At 40.2% G+C, this 25678-nt stretch overlaps 1 protein-coding gene across 3 annotated transcripts in view; it reads right to left on the bottom strand.

Moving 5' to 3' along the window:
• Positions 1-25678, bottom strand: part of DOCK4 (dedicator of cytokinesis 4) — an 803151-nt gene that overhangs the window by 410908 nt on the left and 366565 nt on the right. The window contains exon 1 of one of the 3 annotated variants that reach the window (XM_063927280.1): positions 5551-5636. The exons of the other annotated variants lie outside the window; for them this stretch is intronic. The gene's annotated coding sequence lies outside the window, so the exon portion shown is untranslated. Of the gene's footprint in view, positions 1-5550; positions 5637-25678 lie in introns of those variants that run through there. 3 annotated transcript variants of the gene reach the window in all.

The following is a 25678-nucleotide window of genomic DNA, read 5'->3' as shown; positions in this document are numbered from 1 at the left end:
TATTGTCAGAATTTCCCAATCTGATATCCAAAAGGGTCTCCATTTGTCCAGATGGAATGTCTGTAACCACCAGGCTAATGACTTCCTTACTTCCAGACTAAAGACCATAGTCTGCGTTTTTATTGTCTGATGAAAACCATTCCATTTGGTAAGCATAAGATGTTGCAGAGGCCTTGAATGGAACTATGCATACTCTTGCCATGTCAATCCCATCACATGCATTGCTGCGTGAATGGATACCTTTCGACTGTGTAGCAGCTCCTGAATCCTTAACTGAACTTTGGATATTTTGTTCAGAGGGAAAGTTACTCTCTAAAGGCTCGAATCCAGTCCAGGCCCCAAGTGAGTCATCTGCTGTGACGGGACCAGAGACGATTTTGCCCAATTTATGAGCCAACCGTGCTTCTGCAGACACTCTATTGTCTGTAGCAGATGACACATAAGCAATTCCCGAGACTGTGCCAGCATTAAAAGATTGTCGAGGTATGGAAAAATTCTTATCCTCTGCTGGCAAAGATAAGCTGCCATTACCACCACAATTTTGGTAAATACTCTGGGGGCTATGGCCAATCCGAATGGTAGAGCCTGAAACTGAAAATGCTGTTGAAGGATAGCAAACCTGAGATAGCGCTGATGGCACAGGGCTATAGGAACATGTAAGTAAGCATCCTGGATATCCAGGGACACCATAAAATCCCCTGGCTCCATGGCCAAAATGATGGAATGTAAAGTCTCCATGAATTCAAGGCACCCAAATGTACTTGTTCAGCTTTTTTAAATTGAGTATGGGCCGGAATGACCCATTTGGCTTCTGGACTAGAAACCCTGTCCTCGTTGTGCAGGAGGAACTGGAATAATTACTCCTGAATGAAGCAATTTCTGAACTGCCTCTTGCAAAGCCCTGGCTTTCGTCTCTACCAAAGACGGGCTGGTACAAAAAACCTTTGAGGAGGGTTATTCTTGAAAGCAAATGCATAACCGTGAGATACCGCATCTTGCACCCAGGCATCTGTAGTAGACTGCTGCCATATCTGTGCAAAATGAAGAAGTTGGCCTCCCACCCTGGGGTCCCCCAGGTGGAGGCCCGCACCATCAGGCTGATGGCTTATCTTCTGTTTTAGAAGCCGATCCTCTAGTAGCCCAATGCTTTTTAGTCTTACCAGACCTGTTGTATTGGGACTGTTTGCCATCACCTTTTCCTTTAGACTGAAAAGGCCAAAAAGCTGGAATCTTAGGCTTGAATTTGTATGTGGAAGGAAATATACATTATGGTAAGAAATTACCGTTAATAACGGTATTTCTCATAAGTCCACAGGTATCCACAGGATAACATTGGGATATGATGGAGCGACAGCGGATTGGCACCAAACGATCACAAGCTTTCAGGCCTCCCAGAATGCACCGGGCTCGTCCATATAATCCCGCCCACTGACTCAGTCAAATCAGTTGTTTCCAAAGCATATAGGCAGGAGCATTATGTAGAACCCTATTCAGGCGAAAAACCCACATGCACACTCTTCCATGCAAGAGGGAAGAGTTTAGTGAGTACACAGATTCTCAAATCAGGTGCGTCAGGGTGGGATCCCTGTGGAGTTAGGAGAAATAAGTAACCATACCATAACGTATATTTCTCCGGCAGGGTCCACAGGTTATCCACAGGATAACATTGGGATTTCCCAAAGCAATTTTTAGTGGTGGGGATGCTCCTGATCAATAGGAGAACCCTATGCCCGAATTGAGCATCATGAGAGGCAAAGATATCCCAAGCATAATGTCTGATTGAATGTGTTTATTGGAAGCCATGTGGCTACCTTACATATCTGTTCTGCTCACGCACAATATTGTGCTAACCATGAAAGATCTTCCTTGCATGTAAAGTAAGCAGAGACATTAGCCAGGACAGGGAGATCAATTTAAGAATATGCTTCTGAAATAATCATTCGAAGCCATCTTGCTAGCGTCTGTTTAGTAGCAACCATCTCCTCTTGTGAAAACCGTAGAGGATAAAAAGAGAATGTGTCTTTCTAATGGCACTGGTACAATCCATGTAAATAATTCATGCCCGGACTACATCCAGCGACGCATCTCCCGCAGAAAATCCCGATTACTGAAAACCGGGACTATAATATCTTCGGTAAGGTGGAATGTAGATTACCCCTTAGGAAGATACCCAGATCTAGTTCTGAGAACTACTTTATCTGGATAACATCAGAAAAAAGGAGATTAGCATGAAAGTGCTCCTAAATCTGACTTTCTTCTAACTGATGCCATAGTCCGCTAAATGAGAACTTTAGCTGTCAACCCTTTAAAATCCACTTAACTTAGTGGTTTAAACAGAGCAACTTGACAGGCTTTGAGGACTAGATTTAGATTCCCTGACCCTGTAGTAGGAAAAGGGGAAGGTTGAGGGCGTTGCATTCCCTGGGAAAAGAGTGCACCCATTCTGCAATTTGGCATTTCTCTTTCGGAACCTTACCGTCAATGCTGACACTTGTATATCCAAAAGAGGCCACCGCTAAACCTTCATTTATTCCTGTTTAAAGGAAATAGCAAAAACCCTGGAAACTCTGCAATATTTCGGGTCCATACCTCACTTATTGCACCAATGCATATAAGCTTGCCATATTTGGTGATAAATATGAGTTAAGGAAGTTTTTCCTTGCTCTGACTCCTTGTGAGAATCCTCTGGATCTCAGTATATAGATTTCAAAAGCCATGCCATTAAAACAGTTGATCCAGATATCTGTGATAATCAAGGACCCTGTCTTAGTCTGGACGTAGAGGAAACATAAAAAGTATTCAACATTTTCTGTGGATCTGGGTACCAACCCCTTCTGGGTCAAGCCGGGGCTTATTAGGCTCCCGCCATCTTTATTGTGTTTTCCTCACTATCCTGAGTAACAGAATGATTTGAGAAACACATAAGGGAAATAAAATTCCCATTAAAAAGAATTTCACAAGATCACCTCTTTTGTTCCTGACCCGATTATGGCTTTTGTTGTTCAGATGGGACTTCATGAGAATTATCTCTGGCCAAGCCCATTTGTCTACCCGAGTCTGAAATGACTATAGGGTGCAAGCCCATTCATTTACCTGAATGGCGTGTCGACTGAGAAATCAGCTCTTCCGTTTAGGACTTCTGGAACAAACCCTGAGGACAAGGCTGGAAGATGGAGTTCTGCACATTTTAGTATGTGATTTACCTCCTTCCTCGCTATATATCTGCGTGTTCTTGTCTGAAAGTAAGGGTACACTACTGTCCTTTCCTTGTCCTTGCGGATCTGGACTGATCTTCCTTTAGGAATGTCCTGTGCCTGAATCAGGACTCAGTATATGGCCTGAAGTGATAACAGATTTATTAGTAGGCACGTTTTTTCTGTGGTCCATAATCCCCGGAATCATAAATTCCGAAAAATTGGCCTCAATAGTCGAAACGACTTGTATTTGTTGTCAGAATTTCTCCCCCTGATATCCAAAAATAAAAAGGTATCCTCTAATCTAGATGGAATGTCTGTAGCCCTCAGGCTACTTCTCACCTTTCTCTACCAGTACCACATACTTGTTTGTGCACTGTCCAACTGGCCCATCTACGCCACCTGGTATTCACAGACGGTCTTGCGCCCGGAGATTTTAACCCGGTACAACACTGCGTAACTTCCAACCTCATTGAGATTGGACATATCCAGTGTGATGCGGCCTTAGATGGAGGAGATGCTGAAAAAGTCTTGAGTGGAAATATGCCCACTTCATCATGTGTATTGTTAACACCATCAAACCCACCACTCGCATTGCTGCGTGAATCAATATTGTTTGACATTGTAATCATCTCCTAGTTTTGCCTTGGATATCTTGTTCCGAGGTAACTACTTTCTGCAAACTCGAATTCAGTATAACCCCACCATGAGTTATGTTACGGAACCAGATGATACCATTTATGAACCACCCGTGCCTCTGCAGACAAGTTATTTGTATGTTGTAGATGACACAGAACCTTTCCTGTATTTGTGTCAGGATAGGAAGGTGGTCCAGGTATGGCAATCTTTCTTATCTCTACTAACGGAGATAAATTGCCATAATCATTTTGGTACTCGGGCTGTGGCTAACCCAAAGGGTACGGCCTAACTGAATTTTTTGCTGAAGAATAGTAACTTTTAAATAACACTGAATGACAGTGTTATAGGAGACTGAAGGTAAAGTCCCTGACTTATCCAGGAATACCCTGTATTATATTGGCTCCTTACCCAAGTATGGAGCTGCCTCCACGTTAACTGTATTACCAAAATTTCTTTGTTTTGAAAATGATAATGGAGCGAGGGATTTTTGCCCCAGGTGGGAATAAACCCTCCATTGTGCATGGATTACTGGAATGACAATTCCTGACAAAACGTTTTCTGAATTGCTTCATGCAAATCCCTCGCCTACGTCTCTACCTGAGACAGGCTGAAACCGAATACATTTTAGGAGAATGGTTCCAGAAGGGAAAGTATAACCCTAGAGATACCGCTTCTTGCACTCAGGCATCTATTTATAAACTGCTATCAGATCTGTGCCTGAAGAAGTTGGCCCCCCATCCTTCTGGAATCCACCAGAAGGAGACCTGCACCATCATACTGATGGCTTCTGGTTTCGAAGAAGACCTGTGGTTAACTTTGCTTCTTTGCCTTACAAAACAAATTGTATTAAGGCTGTCACGTTCTTTTATGACCGACAAGGCCAATTCAGACCCGTATATTTGGGGGTTATATGTGGAAGGGAACGTGACCTTCCTGGAGTCTGTTTCTGACTCCAGAATAACTGTTAATTCAACCAGAAACTCCCAGCCAAAGCAAGATATTTCAGAACCTTCCTTGATTCTGCATCAGCTTCCCATGTGCAGATGAAGGGTTTATGTTGTGCCTAGGCACAGAACTATTCAAGATAGCCGTGGCCCTCTCTATACATGAACCAAGCTGTTCTAGAACAGCGATTGTTTTGCCGATACCCTAGAACCTTAGTGTCCATATGCGCTACATGGGATTCTCTCCCTTGCCGGTGCTGAAACTTGTTTTCCATTACCTCAGCCCAATGTTCATATAGCACCTGGTATTTCAAGATGGTTTCCCATCGAAGAACTTAATCAGGCCGAGCACTGCCTAGCTCCAAATCTATTGAGATTGAGCCTATCCAGTGTGGCGTAGCTGTAGTCTACAAGGTAAAGTCCTGGCTGGCCTTGTAACTGCCCCAGACAGAGACAATATGGTCTTATTCTTTTGATGGCAGAGGCCCTACAGATTTTTGCATTATCCAAAGATATGCATATCTATTTTTGGGAGGCACTTCCCTATTTAAAACCGTCCCTATCTTGAAAAAGATATCGGAATCCCATTTACTGGGTATTCTACTTTATTGGGTGTGCCCCAAACCTTTTTCCAGAATTCTGCTCTCGTGCAGAAAACCTTTTGGGACGTTTAAACAGAAGTGCCTTATTGTTACCCCAGGCTTTGATGCCTTATTGACAGCCTATTTTTGCTCTCATTTATTCAACTTATTCATTTAGCTGATATCTTTTACCTGTTCTTCGTATGTTGAAGTAGAGTATATGGAGCTTTCATCGTCTGATGATTTCATGTGTAATATGTGAAGTCGATTATCTATTTACATTCGGTTCATCAGCTTGTCTTATTGAAGATGCTGTTGGGGATATACCACAATCAGTGAGCAGCATGTGTTAATATTGTAAGAATTAACATTTCAGCTAAACTGTACAAGGTCTGTGCAAACATCGCCCTCAATGGGTCTATCTTTACCTGATATAATCAGGAATGTATTATGCTAAACAGCAAATCATTTTTACACATAACCATCCTGTAATCATATAGGATAATACAGTTTTAACCGAACAACAACATTGTTGCCCTTAGATATGATAAATACTCAGCACTTTCACAGTGTACTACACAAATTCTGTGACTGCAATTACCTTTCTCTAAAATGATATGTGTGACCCTTCCCATGCACCTGCATTAAGGATCAGAAGTAGCAACCGACAATCATTTATTATTATTAAGTCAGCATCACACTAGCAGTCAGTCACATATTATACATATCATATGAGCAGATTATCAACTACGAACACATCTCAAAGCATGTAGGAGTACATATTACTGGTTCTGTTCTATACAGATCTTTAAAGTATTCAGATGCATTGCGAAGAAGCAACAGTATTGTACATAAACTCATATGCAATTGGCACTAAAGTTAACTATTCATATTATAAAGGTAGATAGAATTTTAGTGCTGTATAACCCTTACTCTGTAGAGTGGGATATAGGGAGACTCACCCCACTTCCAGGATCGATCAATATACGTTAGCAAACCGCTGAGTGGATCCAGACACTACTAGTGTACACTGCCGCTCCGGTATTTTTATAGGACACAGACGCTCAGTGAACATTAGTGCATGCAGACGCTCTGTCTGTGACCCAGTCTCTTAGCGGTCAAACTTTAGTGTATACAGATGCAGCGCCATGCTGCGACCGAGTTTCCTCGTGGTAGTATCTGAGACGGAAGTGAGGCAATCAGTTCATGGCGGGAGATGCTCGGAAATTGGTCATGAGCTGGGGGGAGGGGCGACCAGGAGAGCGTCTGACTCCCCACTGCTGGCATCAACCCTACGGATGACAGCCTCGAACTAATCCTGGCGCCTTCTGATCCATAAAGCCCAGCGCTAGAGCACCTGTGGTGGTGGCGCACCAGCTACTGTTTGGAAGTCTCCTCCCAAATCAGTGCGGCTGTGTCCGTGTTCCCCATCTAAGCGGAACCGATGCCTTACCTTCTCCCTGTGCTCCGGCCACAGCCTGGTAACGTCTGCTGGACCTGCTAGTAACATCTGACACATACGCCCGTCGAGACAGCACTTGTACCGTGGGTAAGCGTTGTTGCAACCGGCGGGGAGTTGTTGGAGCGACTCTTTCCAATATGCGTGTAAGACACTGTTAGGAAAGTTCACTCAAAAAAAAAAAAGGTAAGACTATAAAAATAAATCAAATAAAGCTTAGGGCTGCCAAACACAGCAGCCCTGTGACCATGGTCCAGCTCCTGCCGCACCAAACAAAAAACTGATTTGACAGAGTCATTGGGCGGGATTATATGGACGAGCCCGGTGCATTCTGGGAGGCCTGAAAGCTTGTGATAGTTTGCTGCCAATCCGCTGTCGCTCCATCATATCCCAATGTTATCCTGTGGATAACCTGTGGACCCTGCCGGAGAAAGTTTACTTTCTTGGAGTCTGCTTCTGACTCCAAAATACTGGTTAATTCTTTACAAAAAAGAATATCTCCAGTAAAAGGTAAAGACTCCAAAAACTTCTTGAATTCTGAATCAGCTTTCCATGTACGTAGCCAAACTGCTCTGTGAGCGGCTACTGCTGAGGCTGATGCTTGAGAGGCAATTGTACCCATATCCAAGGCTGCTTCTTCCAAAAATATTGCAGCCTGTTTAATATGTGCAACATGGGATTTTTGCTCTTCAGATGTCATTGAAATTTCCCCTTCCAATGCATCCGCCCAAGCAGCCACTGCTTTAGCCATCCAGGATGAAGCCATGGCTGCTCTAATGATTTCCCCAGACAGGGAAAAAATGTTTTTTAGAAAACCATCTACTCTCCTATCCGTGACATCATTTAATGATGTTGAAGGCAGAGGTAATGTAGATTTTCACACTAATCGAATAACATTCGTATCTACTTTGGGGGCTACCTCCCTCTTTAAACAGGTTAATTCTAAATTTCTTACTGGGCGTAGCCCAAGCCTCTTCCGTAATTTTCATCAGCTGGTCTGACCCAGGAAACTCAGTCTTAACTGTTTTGGGATGTCTAAATACAGGTGCCTTGGATTTTAACATAGGCTCTGCTGATTCTTCTAAGGATAGAATGGCATTCATTGCATTAATTAACTCAGATATGTCCACTGAGCTGAGACCTTCTTCCTCATCTTCGTATGCAGAACCAGAGTGTAACGAGTCTTCCTCTTTTGACGAATCCTCATCTGAAACATGTGTAGTCTGTGAAGATGTTATTTCATGTCTATGCGGTTTACTTACCATTGGCTTTTCAGCCTGTTTCTGTTGAGAGGCTACTGCTTCCCCTACTGGAAATGATAAACCGCAGTTGGAATGCTGCACATAAGGGTTAATAGTGTAACCTTTCCCTGGTACAGAAGTTGGAATTATCCGCTCAGCTATACTGGATAATGTCTGTGCAAACATAGCCCATGGGGGATCAACTTGCACCTGTGTCTGCCTTCAATTTTTTTAAGAGACCTTGATGAAAGCTAAAACAATCTGCACACGAACCAACCTGAACCAGATCCTGAGAGGTTAACCCAGCTTTGCATGACAAATATGATATGAGTGTTGGTGCTGCTGTGAGTGTATTATCCTCACCTTTGACACTTTTAGACATATTAAATAATCAGACACTTTCACAGTGTACTACACAATTTGTGGCTGTAATCACTTTAAGATCTGTTAAAGTGACATACAATCTGACCCTACCCTGTTTAGCACCAGCATTGATGATCAGAATAGACAAAATTATAGTAAGTCAGCAATCACACTAGCAATAAGTCACAGTTTAAACATTAGTATAATAAGCAATATGAGCACATAATCAACTAGATACATTTCAAGTATGCAGGAGAAACATAACTGCATTACTTTATATAAGTTTTAAACATATTCAGACACATAGCGAAAGAAACCACGGTAATATCATCAACAAAATAGACTGGAGCTGGCGCTGGCTGCTTTTCCAATAATTAAAACAGTTGGACAACTATGGATGATGAAAAAAATATTTAAATTTATTATTAAACACTAGTTAATAAATAAAAACATGAATAAAATCAATGAACATATTCATATGAAGTTAGGGCATATATGGAGCTGGAATGATTTGGAATGTGCTGCTAAATAAATGTCCACTAAGGATCCCGGACTGGAACGCTGAACCAAAAAGTTCCCTGGGGAAATAAGTTGAATTACAGCTGGTTTTACCCGTATAATCGGAGACTTCCAAATGCTTTATAGAAAACAGCAGGCACGCTGTATCACTTGTATCCAAGCTGGGTCTCTCCGAATGGTGCTGTAGTGTGGAGGTCCCACAGGGAATGGTTCCAAGGCAATGTTCCAAAGTGTAGTTAGTAAATGTCCATATCTGGATCCTGTTGTGATGCGGAGTGTTTATATTTAGGCAGCTTCTTCACACTTAACGCGTTTCCCTAGGCACGGTCACCTAGCTTCATCAGAAGTAAAGCTCCCTCTGATTCAGGGATCTATTTAAACCCTGTTTGATCACCTGATGCCCAACAGGTGTGTAGCAATAAAATATCAATCATCCATAGTTTTTATAAAAATACTACTTTTACAGCCTAATTAATCCTATTAAATAGATAGAGCGATGTGTAGGAGGCAAACCAACAAGAAAAATACATATATAATATGACATATAAATATAAATAAGACAAAAATAGAGTGGAAGAGATGTCAGAGGTCAGTGCGGTCACATGACCAAAATCCAAACTCAGAAACTTTACTGATTTCCATGCAACTCTCATAGATCTCTTTAGACCACTGTATATATGTACAACTCAGGTCCACAGATATTACCTGAGATGATATTATCTTTTCTGAATACTTAGTATCCCAGTCTCATTGTCCCGTATTGTGACTCCGTGTCCCCCGGTCACGTGACCATCTTCGGCGGAAGCCGCTCGGTTGCCTAGCAACCCGAGTCAGCTCCCATACGCCGTATCCGGCCCGTGGTTGGTGTGGTTGCCTGGCAACCCCATGATCGTCCTCGCGATGCGCGATGACGTCATTTACCTGACACGTGATCCCTAAAGACGGAACTAATCAGACAAGGATACCAAAACTAAATTGCCCAACTGTGGGCATAGGCAAGAGGACATAAAACCGCATTAATAAAGAATGGGGATAGTAGTGCATAAATATATACATGACATATGTAAACGCTTCCAATTATATTATACTAATCCACAATCTCGTTCTCAACCTTCAGAGTTATTTTATAAGAAAGATGGAGTACATATATCAATTATATCGATCAGATGGAGCTTATATGCATTGTATAGTCCACTTCATAGAGCAATTATACATATTAACATTCGGTCATCCTATACAGCAGATTTTTATTAATTTTCCTTATATTGTATATGTTACAAATTTGGTAAAAATTCATCATTGTTCCCCCTTCAAGATGATAAAGGACATATACGGAGCAGTAGTATTATCAATGATCCCTATTGATGATACTTAATGGTACAGGATTTATTGCAATGATAATAAGATATCCCAAGGAACATAGAAAGCGGACATGCCACATTTTCATAAACCCACTGGATGTGAGCAAAAGGGGGGGGGGGGGGGTAAGGGAGGGGGGGAAAGGGGGGGGGGGGAGGAATTAGGGGGGAGGGGGGAGGAAGGGGGGGGGGGAAGGAAAGGGAAAGGGCGAGGGGGGGAAAGAACAAACAATCCGAACGGGATTTTTATTTTTATTTATTATCTCCAGAGCTTGTTGTCCCTGCCATGATACGGTGGTCGTCCGGCAGCAGAGGGTCCCCTATTAATAGGGGTATACCGATTCACCCAAGTTGTTCTGGATGTACGCTCAGACTGGACGTGCTCACAGGGATAAACCACCGTCCCGTCCAGGCTTTGCGTGATCACCTCTACTGCCAAACAAACCACAAACAGGTGTCACAGAGTTGTCACCCGTACCAACCATAGCTAGGGGCAGTCAAGCTTTGATGAGATTTTGAGATATATATGTTTTTAAATCACTATGTTTAATTCCATTGTCTCGTTTAGCCCAGTTGGATGTACTGAGTTAAACTGTAACATCCAATATATCTCTCTCTTACATAGAGTGGTATACCTATCACCACCCCTCGCAGTGGGTGCCACGTGTTCTAGAGCTATAATGGAAAGGCATCCAGGGTCTTTCTGATGTATATTTAGGAAATGTCTAGATACACTGTGTTTAGGAAAACCTTTGGTAATATTTCTTTTGTGCTCCATGAACCTGGTGCGTAATTTTCTAGTGGTGCGGCCCACATAATATAAATGGCAGCTACACCAGAGTAAATATATGACATATGAAGTGTCACAATTCATAAATGATTTGATTAAGTGCACACCAAGTTTGTTTGGTAAATCCACCGACATTGTTTTTCTTGGTGTGTGTGCACATACTTGACATTTATTTTTTCCACAATGAAAGAAGCCTAGTGGTTTTTTTGTTAACCAATCAGATCCTGACACACATTGCCCTTTTTTATCATCATCCTTTATCATTTTCAGGTGACTGGGTGCCAAAAGGGTTTTTAATGACCTATTCTTTCTATATATTATTTGGGGTACTTTAGGTAGTGTATCTATCAGTATGCGATCCTGTCTTAGTATTTTAAAGTTTCTGTTTATTATGTTACGGATCTCTCCGGCACAGCTATTGTATTTACAAACAAATGCTGAACCTCTATCCATTTTATCCACAGATCTATCTTTCCTAGGATTGTATTTTAGGAGGCTGTTTCTCTCCAAGTCATACACTTCCCTAAATGCTTTTTGTAAGAGATTATCAGGATAACCACAATCCCTAAAGGATTTGAGTAAATTTTCTGCTTGTTCCACAAAGATGTCAGAATTGGAACAATTTCGCCTCAGGCGAATGAGTTGTCCCTTGGGAATATTCTGTTTCCAAGGTCTAAAGTGTGAACTGGTGAAGTGTAAATAAGAATTAGTGTTAGTTTTTTTATTATATGTGGATGTGACAATTTTGTCGTTAATAATCTCAAGGTTTATATCCAAAAAATTGATTTTAGAGGTATGAAAGGTGGAGGTGAAAGAAAGATTATATTCATTGCAAGAAAGAGACTTAATAAAATGTGTCGCAGAATCAAAATCCCCATCCCAAATAATAAATAAATCATCAATATAGCGCCCATAGAGGACCAGGTTCCCCGCCCAGTCGCCATCCCACACATGGGTTTGTTCAAACTCCCCCATGTATAGGTTGGCATAGCTGGGCGCGAACCTGGTCCCCATGGCTGTGCCCATAACCTGTAAATAAAAAACACCATGAAATAAAAAATAATTATGTGAAAGAATAAAGGAAATGGATGTGATAAGAAATGATTTTTGTTCCTCACTGAGGTCATCGTCAGAGTCAAGTCTCTTTTTGATCACCTCACATCCCAAATGATGGGGGATGTTGGTGTAAAGGGCGGAAACATCTAGAGTGAGAAAGGCATAAGAGTCTTTCCATACGATGGTGTTGATTAAATTCAAAAAATGTGTAGTGTCTTTAATGTGAGACCTCAGTGAGGACACTCGTGATTGTAGAAAAGAATCAACGTAAAATTAAAGATTAGAAGTCAAAGAATCAATACCAGAAATAATAGGTCTCCCAGGGGGTGCTGTGATGGATTTGTGAATTTTGGGAAGGTAATAAAAAACAGGAATGTGAGGGTGTGCAGGGTATAGAAAATTATATGTATCTCTGGAGATAACTCCAGACTCCAGAGCTCCTTCTAGTAAGATTTTTAATTCCACCTGAAATTTTATAGTCGGGTCCCCTTTAAGTGTATTGTAATGTTCCTGGTTAGTTAATTGTCTTAAAGACTCACTTATATAGTCTGAACGGTCAAGGATTACTATCCCCCCCCCTTTATCAGCTTCCTTAATTATAATGGTGTGATCTTCTGTCAACATTTTAATTGCTTCTTTTTCCTTTTTATTTAAATTAGATGGTTGTTTTTTGTCATAATATTTTTGACACATATCTCTAAAGTCCTCCAATGTAATACGATAGAAGGACTCAATAGAGCTGCTCTTTGCACTGATTGGAAAGAACTCTGATTTTTTCTTAAATTTATCTCTGTTCTTTATATCAAAGATTTTTACCCCATTTCCATTTGAATTTTCTACGTCTGTATTCCCTTCTTGCCATAAACTTTCCAAAGTGTTTAGAAGAATGGTATCTGTACTGTCTAGAATTATGGGGATAGAGGAATCTTGTGTTTCCTTTAAACGTTTATTCGCAAAATAGCGTTTCCGACAGAGCGTACGTATAAATCTGTTCAAATCTACATACAGATCAAATAGATTCGGCCCCCTAGTGGGGGCAAATTTAAGTCCCTTCTCCAGGAGTGCCAATTCTGATGTACTTAGTTGTTTTGAAGAGAGATTGAAAACTTTCTTGTGAATTCTATTTTGATCTGCATTGAAGGTTTTTTTAGATTTAGTAGTACAATGAACATGTTTGTTTCTTAATCGTCCCCCTCTTGTGCCTCTATGCTTGGGTTTCTTGCTCTTTTGTTTCGGAACTCTGCTCTCTGTTTCTTGGGTGGGGACTCCCACCTGTTCAATCTGTGTTCCCTGTCTAAAAAATGATCTTCTCTACTTCTTATTTTATTTCTATAGGAATCTATGGCAGAGGATTCTGCTCGATCTGAATAATGGTCTTGGTGATTTTGGTATTCCTTCCTTCTTGCTCCCATCTGTTTGGGTGACCTTCTAGGATTATCCAGATGGTCCAGAGGTTCAAATCTATTTTTATATTCAGTTGTTTCCCTTCTATTATTAGGTTTTGGTCTATAGAAATCCCTTTCCCTCCCTTGTGTGTTTCTTTGGGTACTTATTTTATGGGTTTGTTTATAATTATTCCTGTAGGTTCTAATTTGATCATTTTTGTAATCAAAAGAATCCCTTTTAAATTTCCTATACTTATTATCCATAAGATTCTTTTCAAAATTAATGACTCTTTCATTAATACGTCTATCTTTTTCTTTAAATTCTGTTAATGACATATATTTGTCCATTGATTTTTTCAAAGAGTCTATTTCCTTTTCAATCTGTTGGACTTTAAATGCTCTAAATTTGATAATGGTTTTTATAAGGGCTAACGAGCAATTGTCCAACAGGTTGTCCCATTCCTTCTGGAATTCGGGATAATCAGAGAAAATAGAGTTTTTGAACAATCTCAAACCCCTTGGTACCATCCCTTTGTCTAGATAGTTCTGCAGGTTGGTACTATCCAACCAATTTCTCGATTCATTTTTTAAGAGATCTTCAAGTGCATAGAAATCCTTATTCATATCATACAGTTCTGAATCAGGTTTATCAATCCCTGAATCACCCCAATTAGTCATATAGGTTTGCCTCCTATCACTTCGCTCTTTAAAATTGGAAAAACAGCTCATGACTGCTGCGTCTGGATATAGACAAAAATATAGAAAGAAGAAAACACTTCCAGGCGCGCTGTCACAGCTGCCAGCAAGGGATTGTCAGTCCCAAAGAGAAAGTTTAAACAACAAAATAGACTGGAGCTGGCGCTGGCTGCTTTTCCAATAATTAAAACAGTTGGACAACTATGGATGATGAAAAAAATATTTAAATTTATTATTAAACACTAGTTAATAAATAAAAACATGAATAAAATCAATGAACATATTCATATGAAGTTAGGGCATATATGGAGCTGGAATGATTTGGAATGTGCTGCTAAATAAATGTCCACTAAGGATCCCGGACTGGAACGCTGAACCAAAAAGTTCCCTGGGGAAATAAGTTGAATTACAGCTGGTTTTACCCGTATAATCGGAGACTTCCAAATGCTTTATAGAAAACAGCAGGCACGCTGTATCACTTGTATCCAAGCTGGGTCTCTCCGAATGGTGCTGTAGTGTGGAGGTCCCACAGGGAATGGTTCCAAGGCAATGTTCCAAAGTGTAGTTAGTAAATGTCCATATCTGGATCCTGTTGTGATGCGGAGTGTTTATATTTAGGCAGCTTCTTCACACTTAACGCGTTTCCCTAGGCACGGTCACCTAGCTTCATCAGAAGTAAAGCTCCCTCTGATTCAGGGATCTATTTAAACCCTGTTTGATCACCTGATGCCCAACAGGTGTGTAGCAATAAAATATCAATCATCCATAGTTTTTATAAAAATACTACTTTTACAGCCTAATTAATCCTATTAAATAGATAGAGCGATGTGTAGGAGGCAAACCAACAAGAAAAATACATATATAATATGACATATAAATATAAATAAGACAAAAATAGAGTGGAAGAGATGTCAGAGGTCAGTGCGGTCACATGACCAAAATCCAAACTCAGAAACTTTACTGATTTCCATGCAACTCTCATAGATCTCTTTAGACCACTGTATATATGTACAACTCAGGTCCACAGATATTACCTGAGATGATATTATCTTTTCTGAATACTTAGTATCCCAGTCTCATTGTCCCGTATTGTGACTCCGTGTCCCCCGGTCACGTGACCATCTTCGGCGGAAGCCGCTCGGTTGCCTAGCAACCCGAGTCAGCTCCCATACGCCGTATCCGGCCCGTGGTTGGTGTGGTTGCCTGGCAACCCCATGATCGTCCTCGCGATGCGCGATGACGTCATTTACCTGACACGTGATCCCTAAAGACGGAACTAATCAGACAAGGATACCAAAACTAAATTGCCCAACTGTGGGCATAGGCAAGAGGACATAAAACCGCATTAATAAAGAATGGGGATAGTAGTGCATAAATATATACATGACATATGTAAACGCTTCCAATTATATTATACTAATCCACAATCTCGTTCTCAACCTTCAGAGTTATTTTATAAGAAAGATGGAGTACATATATCAATTATATCGATCAGATGGAGCTTATATGCATTGTATAGTCCACTTCATAGAGCAATTATACATATTAACATTCGGTCATCCTATACAGCAGATTTTTATTAATTTTCCTTATATTGTATATGTTACAAATTTGGTAAAAATTCATCATTGTTCCCCCTTCAAGATGATAAAGGACATATACGGAGCAGTAGTATTATCAATGATCCCTATTGATGATACTTAATGGTACAGGATTTATTGCAATGATAATAAGATATCCCAAGGAACATAGAAAGCGGACATGCCACATTTTCATAAACCCACTGGATGTGAGCAAAAGGGGGGGGGGGGGTAAGGGAGGGGGGGAAAGGGGGGGGGGGAGGAATTAGGGGGGAGGGGGGAGGAAGGGGGGGGGGGGAAGGAAAGGGAAAGGGCGAGGGGGGGAAAGAACAAACAATCCGAACGGGATTTTTATTTTTATTTATTATCTCCAGAGCTTGTTGTCCCTGCCATGATACGGTGGTCGTCCGGCAGCAGAGGGTCCCCTATTAATAGGGGTATACCGATTCACCCAAGTTGTTCTGGATGTACGCTCAGACTGGACGTGCTCACAGGGATAAACCACCGTCCCGTCCAGGCTTTGCGTGATCACCTCTACTGCCAAACAAACCACAAACAGGTGTCACAGAGTTGTCACCCGTACCAACCATAGCTAGGGGCAGTCAAGCTTTGATGAGATTTTGAGATATATATGTTTTTAAATCACTATGTTTAATTCCATTGTCTCGTTTAGCCCAGTTGGATGTACTGAGTTAAACTGTAACATCCAATATATCTCTCTCTTACATAGAGTGGTATACCTATCACCACCCCTCGCAGTGGGTGCCACGTGTTCTAGAGCTATAATGGAAAGGCATCCAGGGTCTTTCTGATGTATATTTAGGAAATGTCTAGATACACTGTGTTTAGGAAAACCTTTGGTAATATTTCTTTTGTGCTCCATGAACCTGGTGCGTAATTTTCTAGTGGTGCGGCCCACATAATATAAATGGCAGCTACACCAGAGTAAATATATGACATATGAAGTGTCACAATTCATAAATGATTTGATTAAGTGCACACCAAGTTTGTTTGGTAAATCCACCGACATTGTTTTTCTTGGTGTGTGTGCACATACTTGACATTTATTTTTTCCACAATGAAAGAAGCCTAGTGGTTTTTTTGTTAACCAATCAGATCCTGACACACATTGCCCTTTTTTATCATCATCCTTTATCATTTTCAGGTGACTGGGTGCCAAAAGGGTTTTTAATGACCTATTCTTTCTATATATTATTTGGGGTACTTTAGGTAGTGTATCTATCAGTATGCGATCCTGTCTTAGTATTTTAAAGTTTCTGTTTATTATGTTACGGATCTCTCCGGCACAGCTATTGTATTTACAAACAAATGCTGAACCTCTATCCATTTTATCCACAGATCTATCTTTCCTAGGATTGTATTTTAGGAGGCTGTAATCCTTGACCGTTCAGACTATATAAGTGAGTCTTTAAGACAATTAACTAACCAGGAACATTACAATACACTTAAAGGGGACCCGACTATAAAATTTCAGGTGGAATTAAAAATCTTACTAGAAGGAGCTCTGGAGTCTGGAGTTATCTCCAGAGATACATATAATTTTCTATACCCTGCACACCCTCACATTCCTGTTTTTTATTACCTTCCCAAAATTCACAAATCCATCACAGCACCCCCTGGGAGACCTATTATTTCTGGTATTGATTCTTTGACTTCTAATCTTTCATTTTACGTTGATTCTTTTCTACAATCACGAGTGTCCTCACTGAGGTCTCACATTAAAGACACTACACATTTTTTGAATTTAATCAACACCATCGTATGGAAAGACTCTTATGCCTTTCTCACTCTAGATGTTTCCGCCCTTTACACCAACATCCCCCATCATTTGGGATGTGAGGTGATCAAAAAGAGACTTGACTCTGACGATGACCTCAGTGAGGAACAAAAATCATTTCTTATCACATCCATTTCCTTTATTCTTTCACATAATTATTTTTTATTTCATGGTGTTTTTTATTTACAGGTTATGGGCACAGCCATGGGGACCAGGTTCGCGCCCAGCTATGCCAACATATACATGGGGGAGTTTGAACAAACCCATGTGTGGGATGGCGACTGGGCGGGGAACCTGGTCCTCTATGGGCGCTATATTGATGATTTATTTATTATTTGGGATGGGGATTTTGATTCTGCGACACATTTTATTAAGTCTCTTTCTTGCAATGAATATAATCTTTCTTTCACCTCCACCTTTCATACCTCTAAAATCAATTTTTTGGATATAAACCTTGAGATTATTAACGACAAAATTGTCACATCCACATATAATAAAAAAACTAACACTAATTCTTATTTACACTTCACCAGTTCACACTTTAGACCTTGGAAACAGAATATTCCCAAGGGACAACTCATTCGCCTGAGGCGAAATTGTTCCAATTCTGACATCTTTGTGGAACAAGCAGAAAATTTACTCAAATCCTTTAGGGATTGTGGTTATCCTGATAATCTCTTACAAAAAGCATTTAGGGAAGTGTATGACTTGGAGAGAAACAGCCTCCTAAAATACAATCCTAGGAAAGATAGATCTGTGGATAAAATGGATAGAGGTTCAGCATTTGTTTGTAAATACAATAGCTGTGCCGGAGAGATCCGTAACATAATAAACAGAAACTTTAAAATACTAAGACAGGATCGCATACTGATAGATACACTACCTAAAGTACCCCAAATAATATATAGAAAGAATAGGTCATTAAAAACCCTTTTGGCACCCAGTCACCTGAAAATGATAAAGGATGATGATAAAAAAGGGCAATGTGTGTCAGGATCTGATTGGTTAACAAAAAAACCACTAGGCTTCTTTCATTGTGGAAAAAATAAATGTCAAGTATGTGCACACACACCAAGAAAAACAATGTCGGTGGATTTACCAAACAAACTTGGTGTGCACTTAATCAAATCATTTATGAATTGTGACACTTCATATGTCATATATTTACTCTGGTGTAGCTGCCATTTATATTATGTGGGCCGCACCACTAGAAAATTACGCACCAGGTTCATGGAGCACAAAAGAAATATTACCAAAGGTTTTCCTAAACACAGTGTATCTAGACATTTCCTAAATATACATCAGAAAGACCCTGGATGCCTTTCCATTATAGCTCTAGAACACGTGGCACCCACTGCGAGGGGTGGTGATAGGTATACCACTCTATGTAAGAGAGAGATATATTGGATGTTACAGTTTAACTCAGTACATCCAACTGGGCTAAACGAGACAATGGAATTAAACATAGTGATTTAAAAACATATATATCTCAAAATCTCATCAAAGCTTGACTGCCCCTAGCTATGGTTGGTACGGGTGACAACTCTGTGACACCTGTTTGTGGTTTGTTTGGCAGTAGAGGTGATCACGCAAAGCCTGGACGGGACGGTGGTTTATCCCTGTGAGCACGTCCAGTCTGAGCGTACATCCAGAACAACTTGGGTGAATCGGTATACCCCTATTAATAGGGGACCCTCTGCTGCCGGACGACCACCGTATCATGGCAGGGACAACAAGCTCTGGAGATAATAAATAAAAATAAAAATCCCGTTCGGATTGTTTGTTCTTTCCCCCCCTCGCCCTTTCCCTTTCCTTCCCCCCCCCCCCTTCCTCCCCCCTCCCCCCTAATTCCTCCCCCCCCCCCCTTTCCCCCCCTCCCTTACCCCCCCCCCCCCCCTTTTGCTCACATCCAGTGGGTTTATGAAAATGTGGCATGTCCGCTTTCTATGTTCCTTGGGATATCTTATTATCATTGCAATAAATCCTGTACCATTAAGTATCATCAATAGGGATCATTGATAATACTACTGCTCCGTATATGTCCTTTATCATCTTGAAGGGGGAACAATGATGAATTTTTACCAAATTTGTAACATATACAATATAAGGAAAATTAATAAAAATCTGCTGTATAGGATGACCGAATGTTAATATGTATAATTGCTCTATGAAGTGGACTATACAATGCATATAAGCTCCATCTGATCGATATAATTGATATATGTACTCCATCTTTCTTATAAAATAACTCTGAAGGTTGAGAACGAGATTGTGGATTAGTATAATATAATTGGAAGCGTTTACATATGTCATGTATATATTTATGCACTACTATCCCCATTCTTTATTAATGCGGTTTTATGTCCTCTTGCCTATGCCCACAGTTGGGCAATTTAGTTTTGGTATCCTTGTCTGATTAGTTCCGTCTTTAGGGATCACGTGTCAGGTAAATGACGTCATCGCGCATCGCGAGGACGATCATGGGGTTGCCAGGCAACCACACCAACCACGGGCCGGATACGGCGTATGGGAGCTGACTCGGGTTGCTAGGCAACCGAGCGGCTTCCGCCGAAGATGGTCACGTGACCGGGGGACACGGAGTCACAATACGGGACAATGAGACTGGGATACTAAGTATTCAGAAAAGATAATATCATCTCAGGTAATATCTGTGGACCTGAGTTGTACATATATACAGTGGTCTAAAGAGATCTATGAGAGTTGCATGGAAATCAGTAAAGTTTCTGAGTTTGGATTTTGGTCATGTGACCGCACTGACCTCTGACATCTCTTCCACTCTATTTTTGTCTTATTTATATTTATATGTCATATTATATATGTATTTTTCTTGTTGGTTTGCCTCCTACACATCGCTCTATCTATTTAATAGGATTAATTAGGCTGTAAAAGTAGTATTTTTATAAAAACTATGGATGATTGATATTTTATTGCTACACACCTGTTGGGCATCAGGTGATCAAACAGGGTTTAAATAGATCCCTGAATCAGAGGGAGCTTTACTTCTGATGAAGCTAGGTGACCGTGCCTAGGGAAACGCGTTAAGTGTGAAGAAGCTGCCTAAATATAAACACTCCGCATCACAACAGGATCCAGATATGGACATTTACTAACTACACTTTGGAACATTGCCTTGGAACCATTCCCTGTGGGACCTCCACACTACAGCACCATTCGGAGAGACCCAGCTTGGATACAAGTGATACAGCGTGCCTGCTGTTTTCTATAAAGCATTTGGAAGTCTCCGATTATACGGGTAAAACCAGCTGTAATTCAACTTATTTCCCCAGGGAACTTTTTGGTTCAGCGTTCCAGTCCGGGATCCTTAGTGGACATTTATTTAGCAGCACATTCCAAATCATTCCAGCTCCATATATGCCCTAACTTCATATGAATATGTTCATTGATTTTATTCATGTTTTTATTTATTAACTAGTGTTTAATAATAAATTTAAATATTTTTTTCATCATCCATAGTTGTCCAACTGTTTTAATTATTGGAAAAGCAGCCAGCGCCAGCTCCAGTCTATTTTGTTGTTTAAACTTTCTCTTTGGGACTGACAATCCCTTGCTGGCAGCTGTGACAGCGCGCCTGGAAGTGTTTTCTTCTTTCTATATTTTTGTCTATATCCAGACGCAGCAGTCATGAGCTGTTTTTCCAATTTTAAAGAGCGAAGTGATAGGAGGCAAACCTATATGACTAATTGGGGTGATTCAGGGATTGATAAACCTGATTCAGAACTGTATGATATGAATAAGGATTTCTATGCACTTGAAGATCTCTTAAAAAATGAATCGAGAAATTGGTTGGATAGTACCAACCTGCAGAACTATCTAGACAAAGGGATGGTACCAAGGGGTTTGAGATTGTTCAAAAACTCTATTTTCTCTGATTATCCCGAATTCCAGAAGGAATGGGACAACCTGTTGGACAATTGCTCGTTAGCCCTTATAAAAACCATTATCAAATTTAGAGCATTTAAAGTCCAACAGATTGAAAAGGAAATAGACTCTTTGAAAAAATCAATGGACAAATATATGTCATTAACAGAATTTAAAGAAAAAGATAGACGTATTAATGAAAGAGTCATTAATTTTGAAAAGAATCTTATGGATAATAAGTATAGGAAATTTAAAAGGGATTCTTTTGATTACAAAAATGATCAAATTAGAACCTACAGGAATAATTATAAACAAACCCATAAAATAAGTACCCCAAGAAACACACAAGGGAGGGAAAGGGATTTCTATAGACCAAAACCTAATAATAGAAGGGAAACAACTGAATATAAAAATAGATTTGAACCTCTGGACCATCTGGATAATCCTAGAAGGTCACCCAAACAGATGGGAGCAAGAAGGAAGGAATACCAAAATCACCAAGACCATTATTCAGATCGAGCAGAATCCTCTGCCATAGATTCCTATAGAAATAAAATAAGAAGTAGAGAAGATCATTTTTTAGACAGGGAACACAGATTGAACAGGTGGGAGTCCCCACCCAAGAAACAGAGAGCAGAGTTCCGAAACAAAAGAGCAAGAAACCCAAGCATAGAGGCACAAGAGGGGGACGATTAAGAAACAAACATGTTCATTGTACTACTAAATCTAAAAAAACCTTCAATGCAGATCAAAATAGAATTCACAAGAAAGTTTTCAATCTCTCTTCAAAACAACTAAGTACATCAGAATTGGCACTCCTGGAGAAGGGACTTAAATTTGCCCCCACTAGGGGGCCGAATCTATTTGATCTGTATGTAGATTTGAACAGATTTATACGTACGCTCTGTCGGAAACGCTATTTTGCGAATAAACGTTTAAAGGAAACACAAGATTCCTCTATCCCCATAATTCTAGACAGTACAGATACCATTCTTCTAAACACTTTGGAAAGTTTATGGCAAGAAGGGAATACAGACGTAGAAAATTCAAATGGAAATGGGGTAAAAATCTTTGATATAAAGAACAGAGATAAATTTAAGAAAAAATCAGAGTTCTTTCCAATCAGTGCAAAGAGCAGCTCTATTGAGTCCTTCTATCGTATTACATTGGAGGACTTTAGAGATATGTGTCAAAAATATTATGACAAAAAACAACCATCTAATTTAAATAAAAAGGAAAAAGAAGCAATTAAAATGTTGACAGAAGATCACACCATTATAATTAAGGAAGCTGATAAAGGGGGGGGGATAGTAATCCTTGACCGTTCAGACTATATAAGTGAGTCTTTAAGACAATTAACTAACCAGGAACATTACAATACACTTAAAGGGGACCCGACTATAAAATTTCAGGTGGAATTAAAAATCTTACTAGAAGGAGCTCTGGAGTCTGGAGTTATCTCCAGAGATACATATAATTTTCTATACCCTGCACACCCTCACATTCCTGTTTTTTATTACCTTCCCAAAATTCACAAATCCATCACAGCACCCCCTGGGAGACCTATTATTTCTGGTATTGATTCTTTGACTTCTAATCTTTCATTTTACGTTGATTCTTTTCTACAATCACGAGTGTCCTCACTGAGGTCTCACATTAAAGACACTACACATTTTTTGAATTTAATCAACACCATCGTATGGAAAGACTCTTATGCCTTTCTCACTCTAGATGTTTCCGCCCTTTACACCAACATCCCCCATCATTTGGGATGTGAGGTGATCAAAAAGAGACTTGACTCTGACGATGACCTCAGTGAGGAACAAAAATCATTTCTTATCACATCCATTTCCTTTATTCTTTCACATAATTATTTTTTATTTCATGGTGTTTTTTATTTACAGGTTATGGGCACAGCCATGGGGACCAGGTTCGCGCCCAGCTATGCCAACCTATACATGGGGGAGTTTGAACAAACCCATGTGTGGGATGGCGACTGGGCGGGGAACCTGGTCCTCTATGGGCGCTATATTGATGATTTATTTATTATTTGGGATGGGGATTTTGATTCTGCGACACATTTTATTAAGTCTCTTTCTTGCAATGAATATAATCTCTCTTTCACCTCCACCTTTCATACCTCTAAAATCAATTTTTTGGATATAAACCTTGAGATTATTAACGACAAAATTGTCACATCCACATATAATAAAAAAACTAACACTAATTCTTATTTACACTTCACCAGTTCACACTTTAGACCTTGGAAACAGAATATTCCCAAGGGACAACTCATTCGCCTGAGGCGAAATTGTTCCAATTCTGACATCTTTGTGGAACAAGCAGAAAATTTACTCAAATCCTTTAGGGATTGTGGTTATCCTGATAATCTCTTACAAAAAGCATTTAGGGAAGTGTATGACTTGGAGAGAAACAGCCTCCTAAAATACAATCCTAGGAAAGATAGATCTGTGGATAAAATGGATAGAGGTTCAGCATTTGTTTGTAAATACAATAGCTGTGCCGGAGAGATCCGTAACATAATAAACAGAAACTTTAAAATACTAAGACAGGATCGCATACTGATAGATACACTACCTAAAGTACCCCAAATAATATATAGAAAGAATAGGTCATTAAAAACCCTTTTGGCACCCAGTCACCTGAAAATGATAAAGGATGATGATAAAAAAGGGCAATGTGTGTCAGGATCTGATTGGTTAACAAAAAAACCACTAGGCTTCTTTCATTGTGGAAAAAATAAATGTCAAGTATGTGCACACACACCAAGAAAAACAATGTCGGTGGATTTACCAAACAAACTTGGTGTGCACTTAATCAAATCATTTATGAATTGTGACACTTCATATGTCATATATTTACTCTGGTGTAGCTGCCATTTATATTATGTGGGCCGCACCACTAGAAAATTACGCACCAGGTTCATGGAGCACAAAAGAAATATTACCAAAGGTTTTCCTAAACACAGTGTATCTAGACATTTCCTAAATATACATCAGAAAGACCCTGGATGCCTTTCCATTATAGCTCTAGAACACGTGGCACCCACTGCGAGGGGTGGTGATAGGTATACCACTCTATGTAAGAGAGAGATATATTGGATGTTACAGTTTAACTCAGTACATCCAACTGGGCTAAACGAGACAATGGAATTAAACATAGTGATTTAAAAACATATATATCTCAAAATCTCATCAAAGCTTGACTGCCCCTAGCTATGGTTGGTACGGGTGACAACTCTGTGACACCTGTTTGTGGTTTGTTTGGCAGTAGAGGTGATCACGCAAAGCCTGGACGGGACGGTGGTTTATCCCTGTGAGCACGTCCAGTCTGAGCGTACATCCAGAACAACTTGGGTGAATCGGTATACCCCTATTAATAGGGGACCCTCTGCTGCCGGACGACCACCGTATCATGGCAGGGACAACAAGCTCTGGAGATAATAAATAAAAATAAAAATCCCGTTCGGATTGTTTGTTCTTTCCCCCCCTCGCCCTTTCCCTCCCCCCCCCCTTCCTCCCCCCTCCCCCCTAATTCCTCCCCCCCCCCCTTTCCCCCCCTCCCTTACCCCCCCCCCCCCCCTTTTGCTCACATCCAGTGGGTTTATGAAAATGTGGCATGTCCGCTTTCTATGTTCCTTGGGATATCTTATTATCATTGCAATAAATCCTGTACCATTAAGTATCATCAATAGGGATCATTGATAATACTACTGCTCCGTATATGTCCTTTATCATCTTGAAGGGGGAACAATGATGAATTTTTACCAAATTTGTAACATATACAATATAAGGAAAATTAATAAAAATCTGCTGTATAGGATGACCGAATGTTAATATGTATAATTGCTCTATGAAGTGGACTATACAATGCATATAAGCTCCATCTGATCGATATAATTGATATATGTACTCCATCTTTCTTATAAAATAACTCTGAAGGTTGAGAACGAGATTGTGGATTAGTATAATATAATTGGAAGCGTTTACATATGTCATGTATATATTTATGCACTACTATCCCCATTCTTTATTAATGCGGTTTTATGTCCTCTTGCCTATGCCCACAGTTGGGCAATTTAGTTTTGGTATCCTTGTCTGATTAGTTCCGTCTTTAGGGATCACGTGTCAGGTAAATGACGTCATCGCGCATCG

This window comes from Pseudophryne corroboree, chromosome 6, assembly GCF_028390025.1.
Source record: "Pseudophryne corroboree isolate aPseCor3 chromosome 6, aPseCor3.hap2, whole genome shotgun sequence".
NCBI classification, from domain to species: Eukaryota; Metazoa; Chordata; class Amphibia; order Anura; family Myobatrachidae; genus Pseudophryne; species Pseudophryne corroboree.
The sequence above is the reverse complement of the archived record's forward strand: the minus strand, read 5'-3'. Positions and strand labels throughout refer to the sequence as shown.